Source organism: Heterodontus francisci, chromosome 13 (assembly GCF_036365525.1).
Source record: "Heterodontus francisci isolate sHetFra1 chromosome 13, sHetFra1.hap1, whole genome shotgun sequence".
Classification (NCBI taxonomy): domain Eukaryota; kingdom Metazoa; phylum Chordata; class Chondrichthyes; order Heterodontiformes; family Heterodontidae; genus Heterodontus; species Heterodontus francisci.
The window spans coordinates 41,886,379-41,908,400 of NC_090383.1; the positions used below are offsets into that span (position 1 = coordinate 41,886,379).

Here is a 22,022-nt window from a genome sequence, read left to right on the forward strand (position 1 = left end):
ACATCCCCAGGCAACCTCATTGCCCTTCCTGTCACCGTATTCATCAAGTCCTTTCCTACTTTAGCTACACCACTCTGTCCTTTTTGTTCCTTTTTCAAAATATCCTTTACTAGCTGACTAAGAGGTCTCACATTCTGGCCCACATTTTCCAAATCTATAGTATTGACAATTGAAGTTCCCTTATTAAGGACTGTGGCTGCGTCATTCACTAAACTATGTTTATGTCTCTTTCCCTTTATTATTCCCTCATTACCAAATTCCTGTCTCAGCAATTGTTACAGTAATACCTTGTACAACTCTCGGGTCTTAGGGCACCAGCCAGGTAGCTGGATATCTGAGATATTCAATATTACCGGTACCAACTCAAGCTTTATGTTATCATATACAATTTTATTAGTTTTTATTCTCGCAAGTCCATTTTCTGGTCCTGTAGTCAAGGCTGGGCAAGGGAGACCAGTCACTTGTGGCTGTTGGGTCGTAACCTTACTTGTTAGTAATTAAAATGTGGGGGTAATCGTGGTGATTGGAGCTTGTTGTCCGTTTAATAAATTTTGAATGCTGGTTTGATTGTTGGCTCCTTCCCTTGTACACCCCCCCCCAATGATTTTGACACAAAAGGTCCCTTGAGGGCCTTTGCTGTCAAAAATCTGACACACCTGGTAGATTAAATTGTCCACTAAAATAAAAGCAAAATACTGCAGATGCTGAAAATTGTCTCATTGATAAAGATGCTGTGATATTTGATGTCTGCAATTAAGGTCTTAAATTCTCAAAGCTGCTGGATCTCTTGCTGTGGCATCAATTCTCACATGGCCTGTCGTCACCTGCTTAAAAACAACCCACAAAGAATCCATTATGGCTCTGCCCCTGAGCCCAATGGGTTAATTTTTTCACTTCTATCTGTCAATTTAGAAATTTAAGGTTTAATAATGTCCATTATATATAAATTTTACTCTCAGCAATGCAAAATTGTGTGGTGGGTTAAATGGAAAAACAGCAGCTGCAGCGGGGGTTTTTTTGCCCCAAGGGGCGGAGCAAAATCGTCTCAGCTGCGTCACTTTACAAAACCTTTTTCTTCTCTGATCGAAAAAAAACACACTCCATTTTAATCTATTTTTTCCAATCCTTTTGGTATCCTTAGGGTTGCTTGCCTTTGAAGTTGAAAATGCCACAAATGCTTCCGTTGCTTTCCAAATAACAAATCACATCTGCACACTTGCACTGGTATCCCACTGTCATGCCGCATATTCTGAACTCTCAGGTGATCTTATCAAAAGATCAAATATCAGCAGTGAGGAAAAGTGGGGGGGCGCTGGTGGTGTCTATCTGAGTGAGATCTTTGCTTACCTCCCCCTGCAGGGTCCTGATGTCTCAGGTTATGGCCAGACTTTCAACTGTAGCTCTCTTAAAAACTCATATCTCCAAGAGAAAACTATCAATTGCTAATCTTATCTACACTTTCCTGACATTCACTGGAAAATTCGAGGCTTCTTGGAAATTAGCTGTTTATTTCACTATTTGTTTATCCCCAGAATTCCTTTATTAGCGCTTGCATCAGCCAGATCTGATTGCCAATTCCCATTAATTATAATTCTATTTCATTTTGAGCCCTGGAGAACCTTTACAGTTAATATTCATAATTCCTTAAAACAGAAATCAAACATTTCCATTTGATTCCACACATTAGTGTATATTGTTTGTTTTTTTTTACCTTCGATGACATTTTAATTCCTTAAATAACTTGCCAAATTAAACTGGATTTTTGACATCTCAGATTATTCCAAATTCAAATAACAGTAAATTTCCCTTTGAATGCTTTAAATAACCACTCATATCAATTTAATTTAGTTTATCGATTCCAATTTCTTATGCCCAGACTTGGTTGTACTTTTTGTACGTTAAAGACAGAAGTGCTTGCAACTATCTCTCCTTCTCAAGCACTTTGTCTCATTGATAAGGATGGTTGCAGCAGGGTTAATTTCTTGCTTGTCTCCAAGGGGGCGGAGCAAAGCATTCTCCGCTGCGTCGCTTTTGTTTTAATGGAAAAGAACTAAACTCCTTTTTAAATGTTTTTTTTTATCCTTAGGATTTTCAAACAACAAAATCTTCAGTAACATTATCAGCTTCAAAGGAAACCATCTCCATCAGGAAAGACAGCATTTTAGATTAAACTCAAATTGTTTCCAAACTTATTTTTTTGCATCTTTTATAAGAGGTTTCTAATCCAAGGATTATTATTATATTTTTTTTTAACAAAGATGATTCCAAATTCCAATTCACTGCAATCAATATTTAAAATCAAAACTGCCAATGTTATATGAGTGAGTCCTCTGTCCGGAACCGAAAACTCCTCCAAAACATGACATAATAAACTTGAAAGTTCATTGTGGCAACAAATGAAATTTCCAGTTCTTCAACTTAAACAGGTCAATTAACCTTAATAGTATTAATTCAGTTCAGACTTATTAACTTATACTATTTATTAACTACACACAGAACAGAATAGCACGTGCTTATTTTAAAAGATAGGTAAATTGCGTCATTTTCTTGTTCATTCTTCAGGCGCCTTTTCAAATGACTGTAATAAAACCAAAAACTAAAGAAAAAGTTATTTAACATTCTTAACACAAAATATTTAACACCAGCTTCTTAAACAAACTTTAAACAGACAGAATCTTTCCTATATCTTCTTTGTTTCTCCTTCTCTCCCTTAGACCAATATCCAATTCCTAACATTTGCTACTTAAAACAGTCAGTAAAACATGTCTTTAATTTAAACTCCAAAAAAAAAACTAGAACAGATTTTAAACTGGAACTCCAATTAAAGCAGGAGTTGTAAACTTCAAATTGGATTTCTGCCAAACATCTTCAGACCTTCAAGGCTGAAGCTTATCTCTTAGAAAATTGTTCATTGCCTTTTCACAGTTGCAAAACCAACTTTAAAAAAAAATTTTTTTTAACTTAAAATATAATTCAATTTTATATCCCATTCCTGGGTGAGCAACACTAAATCGAAATGAACACACTCAACAACCACTTTTCACACTCATTCAATTCCAAACAACTTCGAAAATTGATTTCTGTAATGGGTTATGAATTCAAAATACCAAATCTCTTTCAAAATTCCCTGTCCCAATGTCAAGGAACACACACAGGTTCAACTAATTCACAACCAAAACATGACTCAAGGTTCCCACAAAATATACACTTGTAAAACTGGAAAAAGTAACAGACTCATTCTCTCATCATTAAGGCCAGACAACAAAGAGTTAAGGACAGTCAGTTTTACAGAATACAAGCGGTACATCCCAGACATTCAATTCATTCGCGGAAGCTTCCAACATTCTCACAGTCGAATCAAAGACACAGTAGCTTGTTTTTACTCTAAAACATACCTATCTTTAAAACACATTTTTGCCGTGGCGATTCTGCGTCTTTCTCGAGTGGGCAAACGGACGTGGGTCGCCTTTCTCCAGAGGACATGATTTACTTGTCCCCGGGGGCAACCCTTCTTCTTTATAAGCCATCAAGCCCATTCTTCCTTCTACTTTCTCAAACACTAGTTCTTTTCTATGAATCAAGCAACATTAAAACAAAAGAAAACAAACAAGACACAAGAAAACAAATAGACACAAGCAAAAGACGAACCACACACAAGGAGACGAACAGGCGCAGTTAATGTTGAGATCAACAGACTTTTTAGAGTCTTTTGGTTTCCCCCTTCACTAATCGGTATTCCTAATTTAAGGGCGTTTTCTTGCCAACTTGATAGGAGGATTCTATTTTTTTTTCTCCTGACAATATTGTCTCCATAATCCAATTAATTCTTTGGCCCTATTGCCTTTATTTTGTTTCCAGATTTTTTTCTTGGGGTTTTAAAAAAAATTACTTACAAGTCTTTTGTCCCCCTTAAGGGGACAGAGGAAAACCGACATGGTCATATATCAACTACTCACATCGGGGGCCCATTTCCTCTCTCTCCGTCCTCTACTAGTCTGATTCTGATTTCGCTGATGATCGGCGGTCGTCTGTTGAGATCCCACTTCTGACACCAATATGTAAGGGGCGGCACAGTGGCGCAGTGGTTAGCACTGCAGCCTCACAGCTCCAGGGATCCGGGTTCGATTCTGGGTACTGCCTGTGTGGAGTTTGCAAGTTCTTCCTGTGTCTGCGTGGGTTTTCTCCCGGGTGCTCCGGTTTCCTCCCACAAGCCAAAAGACTTGCAGGTTGGTAGGTAAATTGGCCATTATAAATTGTCACTAGTATAGGTAGGTGGTAGGGAAATGTAGGGACAGGTGGGGATGTTTGGTAGGAATATGGGATTAGTGTAGGATTAGTATAAATGGGTGGTTGATGGTCGGCACAGACTCGGTGGGCCGAAGGGCCTGTTTCAGTGCTGTATCTCTAATCTAAAAAAAAGGGCCATTGACCTCCTAATTTCTTATTTAAGGCTGCCGATAATTGTCTGAAGTCTTTCCCTTTATCCGGATATTTATCACACGGTACGTTACTCACAAATTATCTTATTCGAACCTAAAAATACAAATAAAACCTTAACCTCAGCCATGCTTAAGCCTTCAGTCGCGACCAACTTTAACTTTAACCGCAGTCCCATCAGCCGTAGTCCAAACTAACCGACTAACCCTGACATAAAACTTTAACCTCAGTTCCCCTCAGCCGTAGTCTAAACTAACCGACTAAATCTGACCTAAATAAAATTTTAACCTCAGTTCCCATCAGCCATTCTAAAGAAACAGACTGAACCTGACCTAACGATATAACACCTCAGTCGTACCTACATCGACTGAACTTTGTCTTTCTAATCCGCCAGACTGATCGTTGATCTCGTCCAGACGATCTTACCTGACCATCAGCGAGTGATCAAACTTTTATCGGACTACGGGACAGAGGAAAACCGACATGGTCATATATCAACTACTCACATCGGGGGCCCATTTCCTCTCTCTCCGTCCTCTACTAGTCTGATTCTGATTTCGCTGATGATCGGCGGTCGTCTGTTGAGATCCCACGTCTGACACCAATATGTAAATCTGAGTTCTTTTTTCCTTCAGTCTGGTTCAGTAAATATACCGAGTCGGATGTGTAGATAAAATCAATTACTTTATTTGTGCATTTAGCCGGCTGACTTACTCCAATACAACGACACTGACTCCACCCAGAGTCTGTCTGGTCCACTAGAGTAAGTGAAGTTTGTGTTGCAGGTACTTCTGTTTATACATAAAGATTCATGCTACACCTCCTTGTTTAACCAATCAGTGCAATACAATTCGACTTCACCCACGTGGTGACATGCAGTACATCTGTTACTGAGGTTAACAATACACTCCATGCTCAATACATACTTGTTACTAATAAAATATTGTTTTGTACCAGCAAGATAAAAGAAAGCGGACAAGCAAGCTAATTAGCAAGAGCATAGGAATCATCAATAACCATGCTGGTCTCACTCCCTACATGGATCATGAGTTCTGTCTCTACCTTGTGACAAGTAATTGTGGAGCATCCTGCTATCTCTATTAGGTTTACATTCCTGAGTGTTTCGTGCAGTCTGCAGCTACATCAAGTAGTGGCAGTTCACAAAGATAAGAGGGGCCTAGCACTCCTTATCACTCACACAGGGATGGACATCATTTGATTCACAGGAGTCCATTTGTTCCAAACCACAGGGAGTCACACAATCAGGCCATAAAGAACAGATGTCCTTGCAATTGCCAGTGTCGGCTAGTCTTAACAGTCTCACATGCTCTGCCTTTACTTTTAACTATTTCCTTGTGGTTTCTGCCACTTAAAATCAAAGCTCAGCAAAGCTACTATTCCTAACTTGGCTATATTTCCCATTAAGCATAGTGCTATGCCTTTCTGCTCACTTCCACAAGGTCAAGAGCTGAGTGGCCATGGCGGAACCCAAACTGAGTGTCACTGAGCAGGTTATTGCTACGCTACACAATTAGTGTAGTAAAACACCCCAAGGTGCTTCAATGGAGATAATCAGACAGAATTGACACTGAGCCAAATAAGGAGACATTTGGATATGTGGTGAAAAGGTGACGAAAGCTTGGTCAAAGAGTTAGTTTTTAAGGAGGCTCTAAAAGGAGATGGAGACAGATATGTTTAGGGAGGGAATGCCAGAGCTTAGGGCAGGGGTCTGCAACTTGCAGATCTTTAACATTTCATTTGCCGTTCCCACCCTTTTCCAGTTGGATTGCATTGATTTGAAAAAAGCTTTAAAAAAGTTGTCAAGTAAAGTAAGAGCCATGTTTATATTGGGATAAAAAGCTAATCATTATGCTGCACTTCAAGGTTTCAAATAATTATTTTATTGAAAAGCAGCATCATAAACCTATTCGAGTGGTACATCTTCACCATGGTTAAAGATAATGCCTTTGGTTCAAGGAACAAGTTTTAATGGTTGCAACCATTATTGTTTCCAGTATAGAGACGTTAAAATTATTCTGAATATGCTGTTTGAAGCTTTCTTTTAATCATGAGAATCAGTAGCCAAAAATATTCTCTTAATTCTATGCATCTTAGGTTATAGATTTAAAGATGACTTTACTGAAAAATTATAGTAAAACTAAGGCAAAAAACACAATAATTCAGAGGTCTATTTTAATTTCATTTTTTTCTATTGATACAAAATTCAGTAGATATTTTATTTATTATATATGCAAATTATGCATTCTACCAGAGACAAAGAACAGTACAGCACAGGAACAGGCCATTTGGCCCTCCAAGCCTGCGCCGATCATGATGCCTGTCTAAACTAAAAACCTTCTGCACTTCCGGGGTCCGTATCCCTCTATTCCCATCCTATTCATATATTTGTCAAGATGCCTCTTAAATGTTGCTATTGTACCTGCTTCCACCACCTCTCCCGGCAGCATGTTCCAGGCACTCACCACCCTCTGTGTAAAAGAACTTGCCTCGCAATCCCCTCTAAACTTTGCCCCTCGCACCTTAAACCTATGTCCCCTAGTAACTGACTCTTCCACCCTGGGAAAAAGCTTCTGACTATCCACTCTGTCCATGCCACTCATAACTTTGTACACCTCTATCAGGTCGGCCCTCCACCTCCGTTGTTCCAATGAAAACAATCCGGGTTTATCCAGCCTCTCCTCATAACTAATGCCCTCCAGACCAGGAAACATCCTGGTAAACTTCTTCTGTACCCTCTCCAAAGCCTCCACATCCTTCTGGTAGTGTGGCGACCAGAATTGTACGCAATATTCGAAGTGTGGCCGAACTAAGGTTCTGTACAGCTGCAGCATGACTTGCCAATTTTTATACTCATTGCCCCGACCAATGAAGGCAAGCATGCCATATGCCTTCTTACTACCTTATCCACCTGCGTTGCCACTTTCAGTGACCTGTGGACCTGTACGCCCAGATCTCTCTGCCTGTCAATACTCCTAAGAATTCTACCATTTACTGCATACTTCCCACCTGCATTAGACCTTCCAAAATGCATTATCTCACATTTGTCCGGATTAAACTCCATCTGCCATTTCTCTGCCCAAGTCTCCAACCGATCTATATCCTGCTGTCTCCTCTGACAATCCTCATCACTATCCGCAACTCCACCAACCTTTGTGTCATCTGCAAACTTACTATTCAGACCAGCTACATTTTCCTCCAAATCATTTATATATACTACAGACAGCAAAGATCCCAGCACTGATCCCTGCGGAACACCACTAGTCACATCCCTCCATTCAGAAAAGCACCCTTCCACTGCTACCCTCTGTCTTCTATGACCGAGCCAGTTCTGTATCCATCTTGCTAGCTCACCTCTGATCCCGTGTGACTTCACCTTTTGTACCAGTCTGCCATGAGGTACCTTGTCAAAGGCTTTACTGAAGTCCATGTAGACAACATCCACTGCCCTTCCTTCTTCAATCATCTTCGTCACTTCCTCAAAAAATTCGATCAAATTAGTGAGACATGACCTCCCCTTCACAAAACCATGCTGCCTCTCGCTAATAAGTCCATTTGTTTGCAAATGGGAGTAAATCCTGTCCCGAAGAATCCTCTCCAATAGTTTCCCTACCGCTGGCGTAAGACTCACTGGCCTGTAATTTCCTGGATTATCCTTGCTACCCTTCTTAAACAAAGGAACAACATTGGCTATTCTCCAGTCCTCTGGGACACCTGGCAATTTGCCAGGTATTTAATTTAGAAATACCCAAATTTAATCTTGATTCCCAATAGTTTTTATTGTCGGCAAATTAAAAAAAAAAGACTGCAGGTAAAACAGGTTGCTGACCCCTGGCTTAATTACAGCTGAAGACATTGCTGCCAATGGTGTGGGTGAAAGAATTGGGGGAAAAGACAAAAGGCCACAGTTGGAGGAATGCAGAGTTCTTCGGGTTTGAGGAGGTTAGAGAAACGGGGAGGGGCGAGGCCATGGATATGAACATGATGAGAATTGTAAAATTGAGGCATTTAGGGATCAGTGTAAGTCACAGAGTACAAGGTGACAGATGATTTGGACTTGGTGTAAGTTAGAATAAGAGCAGTAATTTGGATAAGTTTACATTTATGGAGGGATCACCTTAAGGGATTTTGAACAACGTTATAGCTTAAGGGAAAAATTTGGGTGCGTGTCAGTGCTGGGAAAGCTTGGGAAGGCAGCAATATTTACAGGTAAACAGGATTTGAGAGTAAAAAAAAAATCAATCAGAGTTGGTTTGGATTTCAGATCAAGGGCTGAAGTAAATCTTGGTCACTTTGGTGCCAGATAGATTTGCACATGGGTACGTATTATAATCCAGTTATTGGGGAAGTGGTAAAAGCTTGTGAATTTGGCATCTAGATTAGTAAGTTAATTTTAACATAGTTATTTCTCAGTTTTAAGTTCTGTACCAGTACTTTGTGTAAAATATTTGATTTGAAGAATTTTTGTGAAATAAGTATTTTTTTTTTTAGCATGTTATTGTTTTAATAGTTGGGTACTACTGTCCTAATGAACTGATGGAATGTAGATTTTATTGAATTCATTGTGAGCAACAAGTAGACTTATCTTAGGTTGTGGGGGGCGGGGGGTGGGGTGTGTGTGGAGAACGACATATCTGGGCATTTATCATTTGTTGTTTGTGGGATCTGGCTGTGTACAGTGTAGTTATAGTTTTTCCTTACATTACAGCAGTGAATACATTTCAAAAGTACTTCATTGTCTGTGAAGCACTTTGGAACATCCTGATGTCATGAAGGGCACAATATAAATGCAAGTTTATTAAGTAATAGAATAACTCCATAGAAGTTTTGATGTATCAAAAAGAGAAAAAAAAAATTAAAAGCTATACAGAAAGATTTCTCAAAAATGTAGCTGGAAGCAGTTCTGGACTTTTCATATTTAACTCAGTGAAGGTGTATTGACTATGATCTTATTCCCCCATATAAGTCATACCTCAAGCGTACAGATTAATTCCGGGAGAGGAGCGGACCTGTGGGGAGAACGCTGAGAGCGGAGCCTATAAATCAAATCCGAGGATCGAGGTCCAGTCTCTTACCTTCCAGGAGCAGAGTGGAGAGGAGCTCTTCCAGCGTGCCGGAGTTTTGGAAAAAAAAATCAAAGCCAACAGTGACGTCAGAAGAGAACTGCAAGCTGATTGGTGAGTCACTGCTGTTAGTGCATTTAAATATCTTTTTTAAAAAAAAGGGGAAAGTTTTTTTTCGAACCTCTGGTGCTAATGTGAGTACTACTAAAGTGTTTTTTAAAATTCAGTGTAGCATATAAAGGACCTTAGATTGTAGTGGGTAGAACAAGGGCCGTAGTGTAATTAGTATTTTTTAATTCAGGGAGTAACTAATTAATTTAAGGGTAAGTCATGGCAGGAGAGCTCAGCCCCGTGATATGTTCCTCCTGCGCTATGTGGGAAATCAGGGACGGTTCCAGTGTCCCTGGTGACCATGTGCGCAGGAAGTGTATCCATCTGCAGCTACTGGCTACCCGCATTACGGAGTTGGAGCTGCAGGTGGATTCACTGTGCATTCGCGATGCTGAGGACGTCATGGATAGCACGTTTCGTGAGATGGTCACACCACAGGTAATGGCTGCACAGGCAGAAAAGGGATGGGTGACCACCAGACGGAGTAGTAGGCGCAGGTAGTGCAGGAGTCCCCTGTGGCCATCCCCCTCTCAAACAGATATACCGCTTTGGATACTGTTGGGGAGGATGATCTCCCGGGGAAAGCAGCAACAGCCAGGTTTGTGGCACCACGGAGGCTCTGCTGCACAGCAGGGGAGGAAAAGGGGTGGAAGAACTATAGTGATAGGGGATTCTATTGTAAGGGGTGCAGATAGGCTTTTCTGTGGCCGCAAACGAGACTCTAGGATGTCTCGGAGTGGCTGCAGGACATTCTGAAAGGGGAGGGTGAGCAGCCAGAGGTCGTGGTCCATATTGGTACTAATGACATAGGCAGAAAGAGAGATGAGGTCCTGCAAAGTGAATATCGGGAGTTAGGCAGAAGGTTGAAAGCAGGACCTCTGGGGTTGTAATCTCAGGATTGCTCCCTGTGCCACGTGCTAGTGAGGGTAGGAATAGGAAGATAAGGCAAATGAATGCGTGGTTGAAGAGCTGGTGTAGGTGGGACGGCTTCAGCCACTTGGATCATTGGGATCTCTTCTGGTGCAGAGGTGATCTGTACGAGAGGGACGGGTTGCATCTGAACTGGAGGGGAACCTCCGATTGAGATAGTTGAGGCAAATGTAGAGGTGAAAGCAAGCAAGTCCAGTAAGCAGGCCGGGCAGGGGCAGGACATGGAGCGTGGAAGATCTGGTAGGCTAAACTTATTTACTTTAATGCAAGAAGCCTTACAGGTAAGGCAGATGAACTCCGAGCATGGATCGGTACATGGGATTGTGATATTATAACTTTTACGGAAACGTAATTGAGGGATGGGCAGGACTGACAGCTCAATGTTCCGGGATACTGAAGCTTCTGGTGTGACAGAGGTGGAGGTAAAAGAGGAGGGGGTGGGGGGGAGTTGCACAATTAATTACGGCAGTACTTAGAGAGGATATCGCAGGGGGAACGTCAGCAAGGCCATATGGGTAGAACTTAGAAATAAGAAAGGGGCGATCACTTTGATGGGATTATACTATAGGCCCCCCAATAATCAGAGGGAATTGGGGGAGCATATATGTAGGGAAATCACAGTAGGTGTAGGAATTATAGGATTGTAATAGTAGGTGATTTTAACTTCCCTAATATTGACTGGGACTGCCTTAGTGCTCAGGGATCAGATGGGGAAGAATTTAAGTGTGTCCAGGATAGTTTTCTGAAGCGGTATGTGGATGGCCCGACTAGAGAAGGGGCTACACTCGACCTCCTCTTCGGAAATGAGGCTGGGCAGGTGGTTGATGTGTCAGTGGGGGGGCACTTTGGGACCAGTGACCATAACTTGATTTGCTACAAGATAGTTATGGAAAAGGATAGGACTGGTCCTCCGGTTGACGTCCTAAACTGGGGGAAGGCTAATTTCGATGGCATCAGACAGGAACTCTCAAAAGTTGAATGGGAGAGGCTGTTAACAGGTGAAGGGACGTCTGGCAAGTGGGAGGCTTTTAAAAGTGAGATAGGAAGAGTTCAGGGCCGACATGTTCCTGTTGGATGGAAGGGCAAGGCTGGCAAGTTTAGGGAACCTTGGTTGACTAAGGATATTGAGGGTCAGGTCAGGACAAAGAAGGGGGCATATGTCAGGTATAGGCAGCTGGGATCAAGCGAGGCCCTCGAGGAGTATAGGGGATGTAGGACTACACTTAAGAAGGAAATCAGGAGGGTGAAAAGGGACCATGAGATTTCCCTGTCAGATAAGGTAAAGGAGAATCCTAAAAGATTCTATAAGTATATTAAGAGTAAAAGGGTAGCTAGGGAGAGAGTAGGTCTCCTTAAGGATCAGTGTGGTAATCTTTGTGTGGAGCCACAGGAAATGAGCGAGGTCTTAAATGAATACTTCTCGTCTGTATTTACTGTGGAGAAGGTCATGGAAGCTAGTGAGTTCAAGGGAGGGAACAGCGATATCCTGGAGCATATAGACATTACAAAGGAGGAGGTGTTGGAGGTTTTGAAGTGCATTAAGGTGGATAAATCCCCCGGGCCTGACCAGCTGTATCCTAGGATGCAAGGAAGCAAGGGAGGAGATTGCTGGGGCCCTGGCAGAGATTTTTGTATCATCATTAGCCACGGGTGAGGTACCGGAAGATTGGAGGATAGCTAATGTTGTGCCTTTATTTAAGAAGGGCAGCAGGGATAAGCCAGGGAACTACAGGCCGGTGAGCCTTACATCAGTGGTGGGAAAGTTATTGGAAGGGATTCTGAGAGACAGGATTTATATGCATTTAGAAAGGCAAGGTCTGATCAGGGATAAGTCAGCTTGGCTTTGTGCATGGGAAATCATGTCTCACGAATTTGATTGAGTTTTTTGAGGAGGTGACCAAGAGGGTTGACGAGGGCAGGGTGATGGACCTGGTCTACGTGGACTTTAGCAAGGCCTTTGACAAGGTCCCACATGGTATGCTGGTCCGGAAGGTTCGAACACATGGGATCCAGGGTGAGCTAGCCAATTGGATACAAAATTGGCTTGGTGATAGGAGGCAGAGGGTGGTAGTGGAGGGTTGTTTTTCAGATTGGTGGCTGGTGACCAGTGGTGTGCCGCAGGGATCGGTGCTGGGCCCTCTGTTTGTCATATATATTAATGACTTGGATGTGAATGTAGGGGGCATGATTAGTAAGTTTGCAGATGACAGCAAAATTGGTGGTATAGTGGACAGTGACGAAGGTTGTCTAAGGTTACTACAGGATATAGATCAACTGGGAAAGTGGGGAAGGGATTGGTAAATAGAATTTAATGCAGAAAAGTGCAAAGTGATGCATTTTGGGAAGATAAACCAGGGCAGGACATATACAGTGAATGGCAGGGCCCTGGGGAGTGTTGTTGAGCAGAGAGACCTTGGGGTGCAAGTACATAGTTCCCTGAAAGTGGCAACACAGGTAGACAGGGTGGTGAAGAAGGCGTATGGTATGCTTGCCTTCTTCGGCCGAGGCATTGAGTACAAGAGTTGGGACGTCATGTTACAGTTGTATAAAACGTTGGTTAGTCCGCATTTTGGAGTACTGTGTGCAGTTCTGGTCGTCGCACTACAGGAAAGATGTGATTAAGCTGGAGAGGGTGCAGAAAAGATTCACAAGGATGTTGCCTGGTTTGGAGGGCTCGAGTTATAAAGAGAGATGGGATAGGCTGGGTCTGTTTTCCCTGGAGCGAAGGAGGCTGAGAGGGGACATAACAGAGGTATTTCAAATGATGAGAGGCATAGATAGGGTAGATAGCCAGAGTCTGTTTCCCATGGTCGGGGTGACTAAAACTAGAGGGCATAGATTTAAGGTGAGAGGGAGGAGGTTTAAAGGGGATCAAAGGGGTAAATTTTTCACACAAAGAATAGTGGGTATCTGGAATGAGCTGCCAGAGGAGGTGGTGATGGCAGGAACAGTAGCAACATTTAAGAGGCATATGGACAGGTACTCGAATGAGAAAAGCATGGAGGGATATGGAATTAATGCAGGCAGGTGAAATTAGTATAGATAGGCATTATGGTCTGCATGGACGCGGTGGGCCTGTTTCTATGCTGTATGACTCTATAACACATTGCCTGCCCAGCCATCTCTACTTTACTATAATAAAAGCAAAATACTGCGGATGCTGGAAATCTGAAATAAAAACAAGAAATGCTGGAATCACTCAGCAGGTCTGGCAGCATCTGTGGAAAGAGAAGTTAACGTTTCGGGTCAGTGACCCTTCATCGGAACAAATAGGAGCAAAGTGTTTTAAGTTGAGAAGGCATACAGTACAGAATTGCATCTAATGTTTTTTCACGTTCAGAATAGTCATCCAAATGACTTAATTCAATCGCAGCATACTTGTATGTAGAGCATACACCTGTTCATCATTTGATTAGTCATAGTTAACAGATTCTGGAACAATTTTGCATTCTTAACATGTAACACCACCATTCTTAAAAAGTAACCTTCATCTTTTGGGGCCCAGTGTAAACATTCTTTCTCTGACTGATTTACCTCCTTGCTTACCTCTCTCCCAAATGCCTGGCTGTTTTTCAAACACAGTGATTTAATATTTCATGATGAAATGCTCTCCCATAGATAGTCATTGTTCAATTTGAAATAAGCTGTCAGCATTATATTTTTGTTTGCTGCTTGTGCAATGGCTTCTTGTTCTTGATTTTCTTGAAAGTAAACCTCTTGCATGTCAGGTAACTGTACAGGCACTCTGATCGTTTGAGATTGATCATGTACTTTGTTTTCTAAGAGTCTCCACATCATTTCGGGGACACTAACAACAGGTATCCGAGTATGTTGCAACTTCATCCCATACCAGCTTGCCATTTTCTTCAGTCTGCAGTCTCATTTCTGTGATCACATTCATGTCCCTTGTAAACATACTTGTATATGTACTTCACACTTTTTGTACATGAACAAACTTCAACGTTTATATGAGCATTATATTTTAAAATTAAGTGCCGGTTGTAAGGTGCTACCCATTGGTTATTGATTTCATATTTTCCAACTTAAACACATGTTTGTATCGTGTCTCCTATATTGGTTATAACCGTCAGTGTTCTTGTGGTTTTGTTTATAAATTCTTTTGGAAATTTTTTACTGCCTTGATCATCTCGCATCCATGTTGAATTAGGATTGAGAGTACTGCATGGGCCATGTGCCATGTTTGCGTTAACAATTTCAAAGAGCCTTCCTTGTTGCCCGGGGAATTCAGCTTTGACAATCTTGTCTATCATATTTGTCCTGTATTTTGTCTTCCATAGAACCATAGAAAAATTACAGCACAGGAGGAGGCCATTCAACCCGTCATGTCTGTGCTGGCTGACAGAAAAACTAATTCCACCTCACACACCTGGTCCATAGCCTTGCAGGTTACAGCACTTCAGGTGCATGTCCAGATGCCTTTTAAAAGATTTGAGGGTTTCTGCCTCCACCACCATTCCTGGCAGTGAATTCCAGACACCCACCACCTTCTGGGTGAAAATGTTTTTCCTCATGTCCCCTCTAATCCTTCTACCAGTCACCTTAAATCTGTGCCCCCTGGTAATTGATCTCTCTGCTCGGGGAAACAGGTCCTTCCTGTCTACTCTATCTAGGCCCCTCATAATTTTGTACACCTCAATTAGGTCACCCCTCAGCCATCTCTATTCTAAGGAAAACAACTCTAGCCTATCCAGTCTTCTTAGCTGCAACTTTCAATCCCTGGCAACATTCTTGTAAATCTCCTCTGCACTCTCTCCAGAGCAACTATGTCCTTGCTGTAATGTGGCAACCAGAACTGTATGCAATACCCGAACTGTGGCCGAACCAGCATTTTATACAATTCCAGCATGACATTCCTGCTTTTGTATTCTATACCTCGGCCAATAAGGGAAAGCATTCCATATGACTTCTTCACTCTATCTACCTGTCCTGCCACCTTTAGGGACCTGTGGACATGCACTCCAAGGTCTCTCACTTCTTCTACCCTTCTCGATATCCTCCTGTTTTTTGTGTATTTTCTTGCTTTATTTGACTTCACATTTCTCCAGATTGAATTTCATTTGCCACTTTTCCGCCCACGACCAAACCATTGATATCATTCTGCCGTCTACAGCCATCCTCTTCACCATCAACTGCATGACAAATTTTTGTGCCATCAGATTTTCCAATCATGCCTCTCTCATTTAAGTCCAAATAATTAAAATATACGACAGACAGCAAGGGACCCAACACTGAGCCCTGTGGAATGCCACTATAAACAGCTGTCCATTCATAAAAACATCCATTGACTACTACCCTTTGCTTCCTGTCACTGAGCCAATTCTGGATCCAACCTGCCACATTCCCCTGTATCCCATGGGCTTTCATTTTACTGACCAGTCTGCCGTGCGGGACCTTGTCAAATGCTTTAATAAAATCCATGTAGACCACATCCACTGCACTGCCCTTGTCAATCCTCCTTGTTACTTCTTCAAAGAATTCAATTAAGTTGGTAAGACATGACCTTCCCTTAACAAATCCATGTTGACTGTGCCTGATCAGTCCGTGACTTTCTAAGTGGCAGTTTAACCTGTCCCTCAGAATTGATTCTAATAATTTACCCACCACCGAGGTCCAACTGACCGGCCTATAATTATTTGGCCTATCCCTCGCACCCTTTTTAAACAATGGCTTAAGGTTCGCAGACCTCCAATCCTCTGACACCTCGCCTGTATCCAGTGAGGATTTGAAGATGATCCTCAACGTATCCGCTGTTTCCTCCCTGGCTTCCTTTAACAACCTGGGATGCAATCCATCCGGCCCTGGCGATTTATCCTCTTTCAAGGATGTCAGACCCTCTCGCACTTCCTTTCACATTATGCTAATCGTATCTAATATTTCACACTCCTCCTCCTTTACTGTAATGTCTGCATCATCCCTCTCCTTTGTGAAGACAGAGGCAAAAAACTCATTAAGAACCCTGCCCACATCATTTGCATCCACATGCAAATTCCCTTGTACATCTCTGATAAGCCCTACCCTTTTCTTAGTTATCCTCTTGCTCTTAATGTACTGATAAAACATCTTTGGGTTTTCCTTGATTTTACCTGCCAATATTTTTTCACGTCCTCTCTTTGCCTTTTTTACTTCACCACTGCACTTTCTATACTCCTCTCGGCTTTCTAAAGTATTGAGTTTTTTGTGATCATAAGCTTTCTTTTTCTGCTTCAGCATTCGCTGTAACCCTCCAGATAACCAGGGGGCTCTAGATTTGGCCATACCATCTTTTAACTTTGTGAGGACATGCCTACACTGTGCATGTTGAATCTCACTTTTGAATGTCTCCCACTGGTTTGCCACTGATTTTCCTTCCAGACAACTTTCGCCAGATCGCCTCTCAGTTTTGTAAAATTTGACTCTTTTCCCCCCCCCCACTCCCACCCCCAATTCAGAACTTTACCGTCTGTCTTATCTTTGTCCTTTTCCCTGATTATGCTAAAACTAACTGTATTATGATCGTTATTTCCAAAATGGTCACCCCTGCTACTTCATCTACTTGCCCAGCTTCTTTACTGAAGACTAAATCTAAAATTCCGCTCCCTCTCAGTGGGCTTGTTACATGCTGGCTAAAAAAATTCTCTTGAATGCAGTTCAAGAATTTTGTCCCTCCTTCACACTGTTTGTATCCCAGTTGATATTAGGGTAGTTGAAATCCCAACTATTATTGCCCTATAGTTTTTACACTCAGAAAGTTGTCTACATATTTGTTCCTCTGTCTCCCTCTCACTATTTGCGGGTCTATAGTACACTCCTAGTAGTGTGGCTGCCCCTTTTTTTATTTCTGATCTCCACCCATATGGCCTCATTTGATGATTCATTTACTAGGTTTATAAGTATGTGTGTATGTGCAAGTCCTCTTCTTTGAAATTCAACTAATTACAAAAATGGTGTCCCTAGGATATGTTTTATTGTTAAATCATGAAGCAGCTCCTTGTGAAAGACACTTGCAACAATATCTGGCCTGTGCTGTGGACTTTGATAAACTTCAGTGCTTTCAGTGAATTCAGTCCATCTTGGATTGCAAGTAAACGTCGTAAATAGATCTGGCTTCCCAAATTTTCTTACGGTTCCCATGCTGTCTTGATAATTCTGCTGCATTGCTCTTGGGCTGCATTGAAATGTTGATGGCAAAATAAACATTGCCAGGCTCAGTGTTGTGTTCGGCTGCTCTGATGTGCATATAATCTAACAGGATTTGATGAAGCTCTACGAGGAGACATTTCTGATTTTATTTTACATAATTAAGCCTGTTGCTTTCAACTCTGATGTTAGCATCTACAATATATTGCTGCAACAGTTTTCCACGACTATGAAGCCTTCCCTTACAGCAAGTCTGTGTGCATAAATTTGAAGGGTTGATGCCTTGTTTCTTAGTGCCGTTCTTTACTTTTCTGATGCTCCAAATGAACCGACCATCCTTGTTCCCCATACAGAAATAGTAAAGGATAAATCATGAAATCGCAGTTAGGACTTAGAACATGAATATTCTGGCATGTATCTACACAAGGATAGATACATATATTTCTGTAGAGGAGGGTTCCCGTCTTTGCCTCCAAACACTGCTGCTATGTCTGAAAAACCACTTGCAGCTGGAATATTGTAACGTCTTTGATCTTTTCCGTTGTCAACTTTTAAAGTATGTTCTGATTTCTCTTGCTTGTCTTCTCTAATTGATTTGTTTTCAATCTTTTCCACTTCAGAAATGTTCTTGTAAGAATAAGGAAAAGGATTGACTTTTTGGAGCAGTTCATCTAATTGGCTAAATATTGTTTCTATGCGTTTTGTATTTCTCTAAATCTAGTGCTTCTAATGCATCAAGTATATAAAATTGAGCATGCTAAGCACTATCTTTACTTGAAGGATGCAACAAGGAAACAGCATGATAAACTTGCCCATGTATCTGGTAGCAAAATGGTTCAGTTCCAGGAGGTCCTATCGAGGCAAAAGCAAGAGTGCTGTTATACTGCCTTATATAGTCTCTAAAGTTTCTGGCTTTTAGGGAAGCTTCTGTTAAGAATATTTCAATCAAATCGTGAGACTGGCGTAATGCTGGTAACTTTACTTTGTCGACAGTCAGTATAACGCTTGATGTATTTAATTCTTTGTGAAAATATTTGGCTTCACTCTAATTACATGTTTCTGTTATTCTACCACAGTTGAATTTGTTTACTTTTACATCTCCATTTGTGAATGCTAATAAATGATCTTGGTTATCTCTTTGCCTTTTTATTTGAAGCTGATGTCTTTTTCTTTCAGCTTCTAAATGTTTGTCGTTGCTCCTTTGATTCATTTGCTATTTGCTGTTGGTGGTGCGTTCGATCAGCTTCTAAATGTTCTCTCTTCAGCCAATTCATTTTCTCTTGCTTGCCCATCTATCATTTTCACATCCGTTAGATACACTTGGTCTTGGCATTTCAAAAAGAAGATTGCAACAGTACTTCAAATACAGGATTTGTAGTCCGTCGTTCACCAAACTTTAACAGAATCGAAACTTCTCACTATGCAAAAAGCTACATAAATCTGAATGCAAATTTTGCCAAGAGTTTGGCCTTGTGACTTGCTCATAATCAGAGTGAGAGTTTCTATTTGCCGCACTTAACCAATTCCATCAGCTCATTCACCCCTCCCATGCCACCCCTTCCCGCTCATACGATTCCATCCTTCTCATGCAATTGCAATCCCAATCCCGCTCTTGCCGTTGCCATCCCTCCCATCAATCCCATCTCATCCCTCATGGAGAGAATCTCTCCAGCCAGGGTTACCACAAAGCAAAAGTCACGTTAGATTGATAGACAGATAATACATCCCCAGATACCAATTATATCCCTGTTTGCATAATAGAATACTGTTAAGTATCTCAATGTAACACTCTTACCATGAGCTGCTTTTGCTGCTGCTACTGCCACCACCGACCATTGGCATCTGCATGTGCATCATGCGCTCCGGACCTCGTGGCCTCATGTGTCTCGACATGTGCCATAGCAGAGACCTGCAAAATATTTGTTGTTAAATTAGTATCTTTATTGCAACAGTTCATCTTTAAATACAGGATCTCCAGTTATATTTTCATCAAATACTTCAACAGAATCCAAATTTCCCACTCTTGAAGCTACATAAAGCTGCTCATGTGTAAAAATAGGCTTAGGAATATAAATAAAAACAAAGTGCTGGAAAATACTCAGCAGGTCTAGCAGCATCTGTGGGGAGAGAAGCAAAGTTAACGTTTCAGGTCAGTGACCTCTCATCAGAATAGGCCGAGGAATATAAATACTGATCTTGTCAAAAATCCGGCCTTGTGACTTGTTTATAGTTATAGAATACGAAAGTTTGATTGGGAATTCTTGTCCTGAGTTGAAAAAGTAGGTTTACATTTGATAGGCTCAGTATAATTCCAGGAATAAAGACTATTTCCTTGAAATTTGCCCTCTACCGTTTCATCATTGATCATTATAGAAGCAACTTCAAACTGTTTTCAAACCTGCTTTTCAAATTCATTTTCTTCTTTTAATCAGATTCTCTGAATAAGACCATTGTACGTGCACTCAGTTTAAATGTTAATTCTTTGAATTGTATTTCATCAATAGTAAATAAGAGCTTCCCAATACGTAAAAGCATATTGAAGGGCCGTGGTTTGCTTTCTGCTGTGTGTGGAGATCTGTTCGGCAGCACTTCGCTCCAGCAGAAAGTGACTCTCTTTGGACCTCAGGTAGAATTGCAATTAGGGTGGGCTGTGAAGTCCTGATGTTCGAAGAGATTGTGGACAATTGCTGCTCGGTTGCACACATAAGGAACAGGCACAACAGTGAGCTGCTTGAAAGGCTGGTACTGTACCCTGGAGAGAGAGTGAGAGTTAACACCTCGTCTGACCCCTAGGAACAGAGAGTTGGCACCTTAATTTTTGGTTATTCTCTCACCAAAGACTTCAAAAGAATCAAAATATCCCACTCTTGAAAAAGCTACATAAAACTGCCAAGTTTAGTCATAGGATATGAAAGTCTGATTGGGAACTGTTTTCTCCTGAGTTGGAAGGGCAGGTCCACATCTGATGAGCTCATAGAGTCATACAGTTATACAGCACAGAAACAGGCCCTTTGGCCCATTGTGTCTTTGCTGGCCATCAGGCACTGAACTATTCTAATCTAATTTTCCAGCTCTTGGCCCGTAACCGTGTATACGTTGGCGTTTCAAGTGCTCATCTAAATACTTCTTAAATGTTGTGAGGGTTCCTGCCTCTACCACCTCTTCAGGCAGTGTGTTCCAGAAAATTTTTCCTCAAATCCCCTCTCAACCTCCTGCACCTTACCTTAAATCTATGCCCCCTGGTTATTGACACCTCCACTAAGGGAAAAAGTTTCTTCCTATCTAACCTATCAATGCCCCTTATAATGTTGTATACCTCAATCATATCTCCCCTCAGCCTTCTCTGCTCTAAGGAAAACAACCCTAGCCTTTTCAGTGTCTCTTCATAGCTGAAATGCTCCAGCCAGGCAACATCCTGGTGAATCTCCTCTACACCCTCTCCAGTGCAATCACATCCTTTCTATAGAGTGGTGCCCAGAGCTCAGTATTATTTGAGGAATAAACAATATTTCCTTGAAATCTGGTTGTTATAATTTCAGCATCTGAGACTGCAGAAGCAGCTTCCAGCTGTTTACAAGCCTGCTCTTCAAATTCGTCTGCCTTTTCTTTTAATCAGAATCTCTGCGTAACTTCACCTAATTTAAATGTTGAACATGCTTTGAAATGTATTTCATCAATAGTAAATAGAAGCTTCCCAATGGGTTAAAGCATTTTGAAGAGCAGTGGTGTACTTTCTGCAGTGTGCTGAGTGTGATGATCTCCATGAGGCTACAGTTAGCTCCAGCAGAAAGTGACTGTGTTTGGACCTTGGGTGGAATTAGGATCAGGCTGGTTTATGATGTCCTGATGTTCGAAAGGCTTGTGGATAATTGTTGCTTGGGTGCACATATGAGTAACAGGCACATCAGTGAGCAGCTTGAATGGCTGGCACTGTACTTGGAGCGAGAGAGAGTGCACTAAAGGCCAGTTCAGGTCAGGGAAAAAAACCCAACCCGGATCCGACATAACCACATGGGACCTGAGCCTGACCCGGCCGGAGTCCCTCCATTTTTTTCCTGCGCCCGACCCCACCTTTACCTATCTTGCGACTCCAAAGCTGCAGCATGAACGTGATGACATCATAGAGACGCTCACTGCGCAGACTCAATTTCCATCCTTGTCGTCCCGGACTCCCAGTTCAGGTAGGTATTTTCCTTCAAACACTTAACAGCAATGCTTACATTGTGCGTCTGACCCCGACCCGGACCCGGAAGAGTGACCTGATCCGACCCGAACCTGACACGTCGTCGGGTCCCGTTGGGTTCGGGTCAGGTAGCAGGCCTTCAG

The 22,022-nt window shown here is 41.8% G+C and overlaps 1 protein-coding gene across 13 annotated transcripts in view; it reads left to right on the forward strand.

Annotated features, from left to right (window-relative positions):
* The window catches only part of dop1a (DOP1 leucine zipper like protein A), a 555,441-nt gene that overhangs the window by 43,400 nt on the left and 490,019 nt on the right, over positions 1–22,022 (forward strand). For 11 of the 13 annotated variants that reach the window (XM_068044706.1, XM_068044708.1, XM_068044707.1 and 8 more), the window contains exon 2: positions 9,422–9,632. The exons of the other annotated variants lie outside the window; for them this stretch is intronic. The gene's annotated coding sequence lies outside the window, so the exon portion shown is untranslated. The remainder of the gene's footprint in view (positions 1–9,421; positions 9,633–22,022) is intronic. 13 annotated transcript variants of the gene reach the window in all.